Here is a 12,532-nt window from a genome sequence, read left to right as displayed (position 1 = left end):
AAGGTCAGGAACAAGACAGGGAGGTCCACTCTTGCCACTGTTATTCAACATAGTATTGGAAGTCTTAACCTCAGCAATCAGACACACAAAGAAATAAAAGGCATCCACATCAGCCAGGAGGAAGTCAAACTTTCATTCTTCTCAGATGACATGATACTCTATATGGAAAACCCAAAAGATTCCACCAGAAAACTGCTAGAACTGATTCATGAATTCAGCACAGTTGCAGGATATAAAATCAATGCACAGAAATCGGTTGCATTCCCACACACCAACAATGAAGCAACAGAAAGAGAAATCAAGGAATCAGTCCCATTTACAATTACACCAAAAACCATTAAATACCTAGGAATAAATCTAACCAAAGAGGTGAAAAATCTAGACACTGAAAACTATATAGAAAGCTTATGAAAGAAATTGAAGAAGACACAAAAACATGGAAAAATATTCCACGCTCCTGGATTGGAAGAACAAATACTGCCCAAAGCAATCAATACTACCCAAAGCAATCTACATATTCAACGCAATACCTATCAAAATAACACCAGTATTCTTCACGGAGCTAGAACAAACAATCCTAAAATTTGTATGGAACCAGAAAAGACCCCAAAAAGCCAAAGCAATCTTGAAAAAGAAAACCAAAGCAGGAGGCATCATAATCCCAGACTTCAAGCTGCATTACAAAGCTGTAATTATCAAGACAGTATGGTATTGGCACAAAAACATTCACATAGACCAACGGAATTGAACAGAAACCCCAGAACTAGACCCACAAACGTATGGCCAACTAATCTTTGACAAAGCAGGAAAGAACATCCAATGGAAAAAAGACAGTCTCTTTAACAAATGGTGCTGGGAGAACTGGGCAGCAACATGCAGAAGGTTGAAACTAGACGACTTTCTCACACCATTCACAAAAATAAACTCAAAATGGATAAAGGACCTGAATGTGAGACAGGAAACCATCAAAACCCTAGAGGAGAAAGCAGGAAAAGACCTCTCTGACCTCAGCCGTAGCAATCTCTTACTCGACACATCCCCAAAGGCAAGGGGATTAAAAGCAAAAATGAACTACTGGGACCTTATGAAGATAAAAAGCTTCTGCACAGCAAAGGAAACAACCAACAAAACTAAAAGGCAACCAACGGAATGGGAAAAGATATTTACAAATGACATATCGGACAAAGGGCTAGTATCCAAAATCTATAAAGAGCTCACCAAACTCCAACCCAAAAAACAAATAATCCAGTGAAGAAGTGGGCAGAAAACATGAATAGACACTTCTCTAAAGAAGACGTCCGGATGGCCAACAGGCACATGAAAAGATGCTCAACGTCGCTCCTCATCAGGGAAATACAAATCAAAACCACACTCAGATATCACCTCACACAGGTCAGAGTCACCAAAATGAACGAATCAGGAGACTATAGATGCTGGAGAGGATGTGGAGAAACGGGAACCCTCTTGAACTGTTGGTGGGAATGCAAACTGGTGCAGCCACTCTGGAAAACAGTGTGGAGGTTCCTCAAAAAATTAAAAATAACCTACCCTATGACCCAGCAGTAGCACTGCTAGGAATTTATCCAAGGGATACAGAAGTACTGATGCAGAGGGGCACTTGTACCCCAATGTTTATAGCAGCACTCTCAACAATAGCCAGATTATGGAAAGAGCCTAAATGTCCATCAAAAGATGAATGGATAAAGAAATTGTGGTTTATAAAAACAATGGAGTACTATGTGGCAATGAGAAGGAATGAGATATGGCCCTTTGTAGCAACATGGATGGAACTGGAGAGTGTGATGCTAAGTGAAATAAGCCATACAGATAAAGACAGATACCATATGGTTTCACTCTTATGTGGATCCTGAGAAACTTAACAGAAACCCATGGGGGAGGGGAAGGGAAAAAAAAAAGAGGTTAGATTGGGAGAGAGCCAAAGCATAAGAGACTCTTAAAAACTGAGAACAAACTGAGGGTTGATGGGGGGTAGGAGGGTGGGGAGGGTGGGTGATGGGTATTGAGGAGGGCACCTTTTGGGATGAGCACTGGGTGTTGTATGGAAACCAATTTGACAATAAACTTCAGATATTGAAAAAAAAAAAAAAGAAATTGTGGTTTATATACACAATGGAGTACTACGTGGCAATGAGAAAGAATGAAATATGGCCCTTTGTAGCAACGTGGGTGGAACAGGAAAGTGTTATGCTAAGTGAAATAAGCCATACAGAGAAAGACAGATACCATAAGTTTTCACTCTTATGTGGATCCTGAGAAACTTAACAGAAACCCATGGGGGAGAGGAAGGAAAAAAAAGAGGTTAGAGTGGGAGAGATTCAAAGCATAAGAGATTCTTAAAAACAGAACAAACTGAGGGTTGATGGGGGGTGGGAGGGAGGGGAGGGTGGGTGATGGGTATTGAGGAGGGCACCTTTTGGGATGAGCACTGGGTGTTGTATAGAAACCAATTTGACAATAAATTTCATATACTGAAAAAAAATAAAATAAAATGTGAAAAAAAAGAGAATTTACTGATTATAAGAATATTAAAAAAACTATGGTACTGGCACAAAAACAGACACTCAGATCAATGGAACAGAATAGAGAATCCAGAAATAGACCCACAAACATATGGCCAACTAATCTTTGACAAAGCAGGAAAGAATATCCATTGGAATAAAGACAGTCTCTTCGGGGCGCCTGGCTGGCGCAGTCGGTTAAGCATCTGACTTCAGCCAGGTCACGATCTCGCGGTCCGTGAGTTCGAGCCCCGCGTCGGGCTCTGGGCTGAGGGCTCGGAGCCTGGAGCCTGTTTCCGATTCTGTGTCTCCCTCTCTCTCTGCCCCTCGCCCATTCAGGCTCTGTCTCTCTCTGTCCCAAAAATAAATAAACGTTGAAAAAAAAAATTAAAAAAAAAAAAAAAAGACAGTCTCTTCATCAAGTGGTGCCGGGAAAACTGGACAGTGACATGCAGAAAAATGAACCTGGACCACTTTCTTACACCATACACAAAAATAAACTCAAAATGGATGAAAGACCTAAATGTAAGACAGGATGCTATCAAAATCCTCAAGGAGAAAACAGGCAAAAACCTCTTTGATCTTGGCCGCAGCAACTTCTTACTCAATACGTCTCTGGAGGCAAGGGAAACAAAAGCAAAACTGAACTATTGGGACCTCATTAAAATAAAAAGTTTCTGCATAGTGAAGGAAACAATCAGCAAAACTAAAAGGCAACCAATGGAATGGGAAAAGATATTTGCAAACGACATATCAGATAAAGGGTTAGTATTCAAAATCTGTAAAGAACTTATCAAACTCAACACCCAAAAAACAAATAATTCAGGGAAGAAATGGGCAAAAGACAGAAACAGACACTGTTTCTGGAATTGCCCATTATAAGTTGGGTTATTTTGGACCCACCAAAGCATAGAGTCAGAAATGCCCAGCAGCAATCCATTATAATATAGAAATAGTATATCCAAGATCAAGTTTGAGTAGAACAGAGGGCATGAGTAAGTATGACCAGGTAGCCCAGAATGCCAAGTCATCCACCCTGGTTGAACCAGGACCCCACCCTCAGTTCACATCTATGGCTTTATGAGGATCACAAACAGCTAAAGGAAATGAGAAAAGCTCAAAAATCCCTAAGAGACAGCCGCATCTGGGAGTCGGAATGCTCATGGGTAGAAATTAACTAAAGAGCTACAGAAAAGCTGCATCAGTCCCAGGGATAAGAGCTGTGATATTTGATTCTAGGATAAAGCTACAAGAAAAATTTATTTCATTGGGGAGAGAGAGACAGAGTTATATGAAAAACTCCAGAGGCAGCATCAAGGACAGAAACAGAAACAGATTAATGGTCTCAATGTCCAGCCTTCACAATGGCCATTGAGTTCACACCCAGAGAATCTAAGCACCTGGCTAGGCAGTAGAGCAGCCACCTGAGTATACTTGCCTTCTCATAATTAGCCTATGTGTTTGCTATCAGAAGAATCATAATTTTCATATTCTGTGGGGAAATTCATTCCATTTACCAACACAGGTCAGTCCAACTAAAAAATCACAAAAACAATGGGAAAAAAAAAACAGAAAGAGAGAAACTAAGATGGACACAGAACTATCCCCAAGAAAACAGTTAATGCTGGAACAGAAAAAAAAATTTTTTTAACAAGCAAAATTAATGTACTATTCCCAGAAAAATGTGACAGACTATCCAAACACAAGATGCTTCCATAAAGAGTCATCTTTGACAGCCTCCTCTCATTATTCATATCTAATCTATAACCGTGATCTGTCAACTTTACCTCACAAATATCTCTCAAATCTACTCACACCTGTCTACCACCAACATTCTGATACAAACTGCCACCATCTCTCTTAGTCCCCTACCAGTTGGTCTTTCCTCATTCGTTGTTGCCCATCCAATCCAGTTTCCAAATTTTAGTCAAACAGTGGTTTTTAAAATTTAAATATGATCATATCATATAATACCACTCTCCCTTGAAATCTTTTTTATGATTTCCCAAGCCTCTATGAAGAAAGGCCAAAATTGTTAACGAAGTAGACAAACCCCTCCCCAGAGTGGATCCTGTTTATCTTTCCGGCCTCATCTTCCACCACTCTCCCACTTAAACATTATTATGGAGCCCCAATGGCCTTTTTAAAAATTTATTTACTTGAGTGCCCCATGTCTCCTCACTTACCACGGGGCCTTTGTGTACATTTCTTTGGTCTATAATGTTTTTCTCCACACTTCTTCCTTTTCTAGTTTTTTGACAGTTCAGCTGGAGTCACTTTTCCAAGGAAGGCTGCTCTGACCTCCCAGCATTAAGTCAGCATCCTCACCCATTTGGATACTCTACTAACCCTCTGTAGCTTTCTCACATGTTCTCTAACTACCATGGAATTGAATTAGAAGTCAGTAACAGAAAGAAATTTAGGGGGTGGGGGGGAAGCCTGAATGACATAAGAAAACCAGGAAAAGATGATGGAGAATGGTGGTGATGATGATATGAGGCTTGTGTCTTGTAAGCCAAAATGAAGAGACTGTTTCAAGTAGTAGTGGCTTGTCAACCCTGTCAAATCCTACTGAGAGGTCAAATAAGGTAACACTGAACATTTTCCATGGACTTGGCAAAATAGAAGATTTTACTGACCTTGGTAATTGTTGTCTCATCGGAGCTGTGGGAGAATAGGTCAGATTAAATCGGGCAGAGGAGTGAGTGAAAGGTAAGTAAATTCTCTATGTTTGCTGTGACAGCAAAAGTAGACAATTCTTCCGATAAATTTGTTGTGAAGGGAAAGAAACAGAGTAGAGTACAGGGGTATATGGGATATAACAGATTAATTGTATGATTTTAAATTTCCCTTATCTTTACTTATTTTTGCCTGTTGGATCTGTTTCTGTAAGATATGTTTAACTGCCATTATGAATGTTCGTTATTTTTCCCTCCCTGTATATTTAAAATAACTTTTTCACTGTATTACTATTAGTTCTTCTTGCTGGATTTTATCTTTTATTAATTGAATTTGCCCCTGATAGTCTATGGCTTTCATCAGTTGCCTTTATTGTCAGCACTGATAAGCTTGGCCTTATTTTGACAATCTTATTTTAGGGGTTTTTTTTGTGTGTGTATTATTTCTGACTGTTTCTTTTTCCTTTTCTGGCCTACTGGATCAGTCAAACTTTATCTTTTTTTCCTTATGATATGCATTTTCCACCTTTATTCTACCATATGAATTTTTTTAAGTATAACAAATATACCTGGTTTATTGAATGAGTTGGGATCAGTAGGTACAAGCAAAAAGCAATTTTATTTTTCTCATGACTGCCTCATTTAGTCTGTGCAGTGGACTCAGTTCTCATCAACCATGGAGGAAATATCAAGTGAATCACCTAGTTTTCTCAGTGAATCTTAGTCTTTAAAAAGTTTAATATAGTCTAATACAATCTTATTCAACTGAAAACTTATCTCTTTCACCAACTCCACACCTGCCTCATGGCAACAGGAAAAGAAACTGAGGTTACCTTCTTAACTATTTTCCTGACTTGTTCCTTTAATCTTCCTTCATTTCTGTGCTCTCACTACTCTACAGTTGAAAATGGGAAGATATATAAATGACTAATAAGCATACAAAAAGATGCTCAACATCATTAGTCATCTGAGAAATGCAAATCAAAAGCACAGTGAGATACCGCCTCACACCCACTAGAACAGCTATAATCGAAAAGACAAAAAAAAAAAAAAAAAGAGAGAGAGAGAGACAATGACAAGTGTTGGTGAGGTTGTGGAGAAATTGGAACCCCTATGGGAATGTGAAAAGTTAACAGCTACTTTGGAAAAGTTTGTCCGTTTCTTAAACTGTTAAATAAAGAGCTACAATATTACCCAGGAATTTCACTCCTACACATACACCCAAGAGAAAGGAAACATATGCCCACACAAAAAATTATGCACAGCAGCTTCTTCATAACAGCCAAAAAGTAGAAACAACTCAAATGTTCATCAACTGATGAATGGTAAACAAAATATGGTAGATTCATACAATGGAATATTACTCAGCAATAAAAAGGAATGAAGTTCTGACATGTACTATAACATAGATGAACCCCCAAAACATTATACTAACTGAAAGAAGCCAGACATAAAGACCAAATACTGCATGAAACTATTTATGTGAAATATTCAGAACAGGTAAATCTATAGAGACAGGAAGTATATATACCGGTGGTTGCCTAAGGCTGAGACGTAGAGGTAGGGGGAGGGGAGGAATGAATACTAATGAGTTCAAGGTTTGTTTTGGAAGTGATGAAAACAATCTAAAAATAGATTATGGTGATAGTTACACAACTCCATAAATAAAATAAAAACTACTCAATTGTGCATTATAAATAAGTAAAGCTTATAGTATGTTATATCTCAATAAGGCTATTTACAGAAAAAGTAATTAACAACAGGCCATCAAAATGTCAGTATGCCCCCAAATATAGAAACTACAGAGGTTACATTATCTAAAATTAGGAACAAATACCCCCAAACCATTAACAACTTGGAAATTTTTAAATATCTCTCTACATAAAGTAGAAATCAAAACCAAAATCACAGACTATTTATAAATGATTGACAACTATAACGTTGTACAGTGTATTACAAATATATGGGTTATAGGAAAAGGAAAGCTCTGAGGAAATTTTGGTCCTATAGATACATAAAATACTTAAAGTAATAATAAAAGTTAATAAAATTTTCAAGTAAAAAATGATTATAATATATTTATTATTAAAAAAACATAAAGTAAGTAGAATTAAAGGTGGATCACTGAAATGAACTAAACACAGAAAAAATCTTTTGAAAAGTCTGAACAAGACAAAAGGGAAATATATATAAATATCAGAAATAAAAAACAGAATAGAATACTACTATTATTAGTATATTATATATAGAATATACTATAATACTACGTTTCTTTCTGAAATATGTATTTCAAGAAAATATAAATGATGAAATATGGCTTTAAAATTGGTTTGGGGGGGCGTCTGGGTGGCTCAGTCGGTTAAGTGTCCGACTTCGGCTCAGGTCCTGATCTCACAGTTTGTGGGTTCGAGCCCCGCAATGGGCTCTGTGCTGAACACTTGCTCAGAGCCTGGAGCCTGCTTCAGATTCTGCGTCTCCTTCTCTCTCTGCTCCTCCTCTGTTTCTGCTCTGTCTCACTCTGTCTCTCAAAAATAAATAAGTGTTTAAAATATATATATATATATATATATATATATATATATATATATTTAAATTGGTTTAGGGATGGGGAGCCTGAGTGACTCAGTTGGTTAAAGTGTCTGACTCTTGATTGCGGCTCAGGCCATGATGTCACAGTTTGTGAGATATTTTTTAAAAAATGAAAAGTAAAGAGGGATGGTGAGGGGAGGTATGGCAATGTATGGAATTCTCCCTTTTTTGGTAACTGTGCCCGGTTGTAAGTAGCCCATTTGTCAGTTAGGGATATTTTGAGGTGATTAGCCTGATGGCCTTGTCTGTATTCAGCCAGCTGTCACTGTGGGCCGTTTCCACATTCCATTGTTCAACCCTGTTTTCCTAAAAGCCACCTCTACACAGATGAAGCAAGAAAAGTAAAAAGAGGGACAAGAGGGAGGTAATGACAACACAGATGAATACCCTCTGGAAATAGGAGGGGGCATTTGAGGTGTCTTACAGGCTGCTCCCAGAAGTTTCCAATTATTTCTGATTACTAACTAGTGAGATATTGTGACATAATAATAAATATGTATTCAGTGTTTGTCCAGGTTCCTGGCACAGTGCTCCTAAAAGTCTTGTAATTTCACGAGTGATGGGGTAAGAGCAGTATCCTTTGTTTTTCTTAATAAGTCCTTTTCAAACACAGCTGAGTTTATGCTAATGAGGTAACTCTGGATGGGCCTCTAGATAGCTTTAGAATAGGGGCTGGTTGCTAGAGAAACTAATCATGGAATTAAAGGGCTGAAACCTTCAGCCCACTGGCCCCTCTCCACCTCCAGGCAGAGAATGACTGGAGACAGAGTTAATCACCAATGGCCAATGATTTAATCAATTGTGCCTATGTCATGGACCCTCCATAAAAAAACACTTAAATGAAGGCATTCAAAGACCTTCTGGCGTGGTAAACATATCCACAGGCTAGGAAGGGGATGTATCCCAAACTCCACAAAGATAGAAGCTCCTGTATTTGGGACTCTAACAAACCTCACGCTATATGCCTCTTCACTGGTTGCTCATTTGTATGCTTTCTAATATCCTTTATAAATTAACTGGTAAGTGAAACCCCTGAGTTCTGTGAGCCATTATAATAGCAAATTATCAAACCTGAAGATGGAGTTATCCAATTTGAAGCCAAGTTGGAGAAGTGTGTGGGTAACCAGGGACCTACGACTGGTGATTGGCAACTGAAATGGGAGGCAGTCTGATGGGACTGAGTCCTTCAACACTGGGGTCTGCATGAACTCAAGTACTTACTGTCAGAATAAAATTAAATTACAGGACATCTAGTTGGTATCCACAAAAACTAGAGAATATCTTGGTATGGAAAAATCCACACATTTGGGGTCAGAGTGTTTTGTGGGTAGAAGTAGATCTTAATAATAATAATGATCATTAGTAGTCCTTCTAATCAAAATAAAAGTATGAGTAAGTGTCCTCATGATGTATGATATAGGTAATGTGAATTAAAAGTGATTTCAGAGGTGCCTAGGTGGGTCAGTCAGTTAAGTATCCAACTTTGTTTCAGTTCAGGTCATGATTTCATGGTTGGAGAGTTCAAGACTTGCGTTGGGCTCTATACTGACAGCAAAGGGCCTGCTTGGGATTCTCTCTTTCCCAGTCTCTCTGCCCCTCCCCCATTCATTCTCTCTTGTCTCTCTCTCTCTCAAAATAAATACACTGTTTTTAAAAAGTGATTTCAAGAGAATGAAATAAAAGTAAAACGCCTATTCCAGTACCTGGCATTTATTCAGTCAACATTAATTAAGAAAAAGCAGCAGCATGGTAGTGGTTAAAAGCAGAGAATCTGGTATCAGGTTGTCTGGGATTGAATTCTGGCTCCTCCACTTACCAGGCTTGTGATACGAACAAGTTGTATCTCTGACTCTATATTTCCTCAACTATAAAATGGGGATTATAATAGTAAGTTGTTAGAAAAACTTGTCAGTGTTGTGACTGAAGAATGTGAAATGGTTTCCAGACTAACAAAGGCAGTTAGGGAGGGTCATAAAGCAGCCAGATAGTTACAGGTCGGGAATGACAAAGAATTCAGTGTCACAAGAACACCAACGGTGAGGAGCAGCAGGAAGAAAGATAAGGCTGCAGAGACAGGCAAGAGATCCCTAGGAGAAAAGGTTGAGATGCCAAGACTTGGGCCTCTGTGCAGGAGCTCATCCAGGGGCCTGAAGCTTATACAATTTAGAAGGCTCTCTTCAAGAAAAAGAAAACATGATTATAAATCCAAAGGTAGGTACAAAAAGAATTTTTAAAAAATGAATACTTGTAGAAGAAAAGGAATGTGTAACAAATGACAAATGTTAAAAAGTGACAACTATAGGGACGCCTGGGTGGCTCAATCGGTTAAGCATCTGACTTCAGCTCAGGTCATGATCTTGCATTTCGTGAATGAGTTTGAGCCCCACAAAGGGCTGGCTGCTGTCAGTGTAGAGTCTGCTTTAGATCCTCTGTCCCCCTCTCTCTGCCCCTCCCCCACTTGTGCACACACTCTCTCTCAAAGATATAACTACACATTTTTGTAAGTTGACAACTATAAACCACAAAATCCAAAACCAACATATTTGTATTAATTAACTGATTGATATACCTCTAAAACCTTTTCCTTCATTTTTGGCAGTATACTTTTCATATGTTGACAACTTTGTATTGTTCTCTGTAGTAAGGATACAAAACTAGTTCAGTCTTTCTTCTAACATGTTATCTAAATTTTTTATTATGACAGTTGGAATGTGTAAAAGCATACAGCTTCGCACAGTTGTACAATTTGTAGTGTTTACATATGTGTGCCCTACGAACACAGAAATTCTAAAGAATTCTCTTTCACATGATTCCCACCAAAAAAGGAGGGGGGAGTTTAATGCATTTTAAATGGTAATGCTACTTAAATAAATCAAGTGTATTTAGGAATACAGAACTTGCATTTTGACTAAGTATCAATGAAAACCAAATCCTTGCTTACAAATCTTAAACACTGGGAGAATTCTCCAGAGATCAGCTTCTGGCTCCATATATTTCAATTCTTGTTTTTCTTTCTTTTTTTTTTTTAAGTTTTATTAATCAACTTACTTATTTTGAGAGAGAAAGAGAGAGAGTTAGTTTGCACACAAGGTGGGGAGGAGCAGAAAGGGAGAAAGAGAATCCTAAGCAGGCTCCACACACAGCGCACAGCCCGATGCAGGGCTCAATCTCACAACACTGAAATCATGACCTGAGCTAAAATCAAGAGTTGGACACTTAACCAGCTGAGCCACCCAGGCACCCCTCTCTTTCACTAATACATTTTTCTAGTGCTAGCACCATAACACAGGTTCACAAAGCATAGTACCCGGACTGTGGTCTTGTAATATGAACTTCCACTAAAATATACGAGGGTTTTTTTTTTTTTTTTTTTTTTTTTTTTTTTTCCTTTTTTTTTTCAACGTTTTTTTTTATTTATTTTTGGGACAGAGAGAGACAGAGCATGAATGGGCGAGGGGCAGAGAGAGAGGGAGACACAGAATCGGAAACAGGCTCCAGGCTCTGAGCCATCAGCCCAGAGCCCGACGCGGGGCTCGAACTCACAGACCGCGAGATCGTGACCTGGCTGAAGTCGGACGCTTAACCGACTGCGCCACCCAGGCGCCCCAACGAGGGCTTTTTCAAGAAATATCGGATTCCAAGTCTGGAGCATAAAATGTACAGAAGGGTCTAGAAATTATTTGCATACCAGATAGAAAAGAAGCTATCAAAAACAACTAAGGTCATGACAAAAGGACTCAGGAGCCAACTTGAAAGGCCTCTCGCTAATTAAAGATTAGACAATCTGAGCTTCAAAAGAATAAAAATTATAATTTATTGAAATCTATCAAATATGTTTAACATTGATCACTTTCAGAAAATATCAAGGAACCAATAATTCATTGTTTTGAAAACATCACAATAAACTAATAATTAAATTACTAATTAATAAGTTAAAGAAAAAGAATCAACCATATATCCTTCCTTTCCCATTTGATCTCTACCCCTGGGCTACAAAGTAGTAGAGAAGGGGAAGTATTTCTCTATGAAAGGATTCTCACCTATAAATCAATGAAAATTAGAATTTTACCATTTTGCATCCTCCACTGAATTACTGCATCCAAGCTTTGAGCACCAACAGCCACTACCACAAAAAGAGTGACGACTATGTGCCTCCTAACTGAAAGAACATAAAACACCAAAAGGAGCAAACATAAGTCTAATCCAGTCTCTGGATCAAGCTGCCAATTTACACAAAATACAGAAGACTGAAGCAAATTGAACTGCACCAACAGTATGCAGCCAGAAAAATGCAGGGTGGAGGAATAGGTCGAGTATCATGCATTCGTAAGGAAACCTGTGAAGAAAAGAAAGGAAAAGAGGGGAAATCTTGTAGAATAATAGAAAATAGAAGAGATATCACATTGTTTTTTAATAGGTAGGATTAAACCATAGTGACTAGGGATAAACCCTTGGGAGATAAAACTGTAAATAAAAGCAAGTAAGCAATTAATATAAAATTAAATCAATTAATATAAAAGTCAGAAGAGTAATTACTATGCATAGGGGCACTTGTACCCCAATGTTCATAGCAGCACTCTCAACAATAGCCAAATTATGGAAAGAGCCTAAATGTCCATCAACTGATGAATGGATAAAGAAATTGTGGTATATATACACAATGGAATACTATGTGGCAATGAGAAAAAATGAAATCTGGCCTTTTGTAGCAACGTGGATGGAACTGGAGAGTGTGATGCTAAGTGA

This window comes from Lynx canadensis, chromosome D1 (assembly GCF_007474595.2).
Source record: "Lynx canadensis isolate LIC74 chromosome D1, mLynCan4.pri.v2, whole genome shotgun sequence".
Lineage (NCBI taxonomy): Eukaryota > Metazoa > Chordata > Mammalia > Carnivora > Felidae > Lynx > Lynx canadensis.
Note: the sequence above shows the minus strand (reverse complement) of the source record.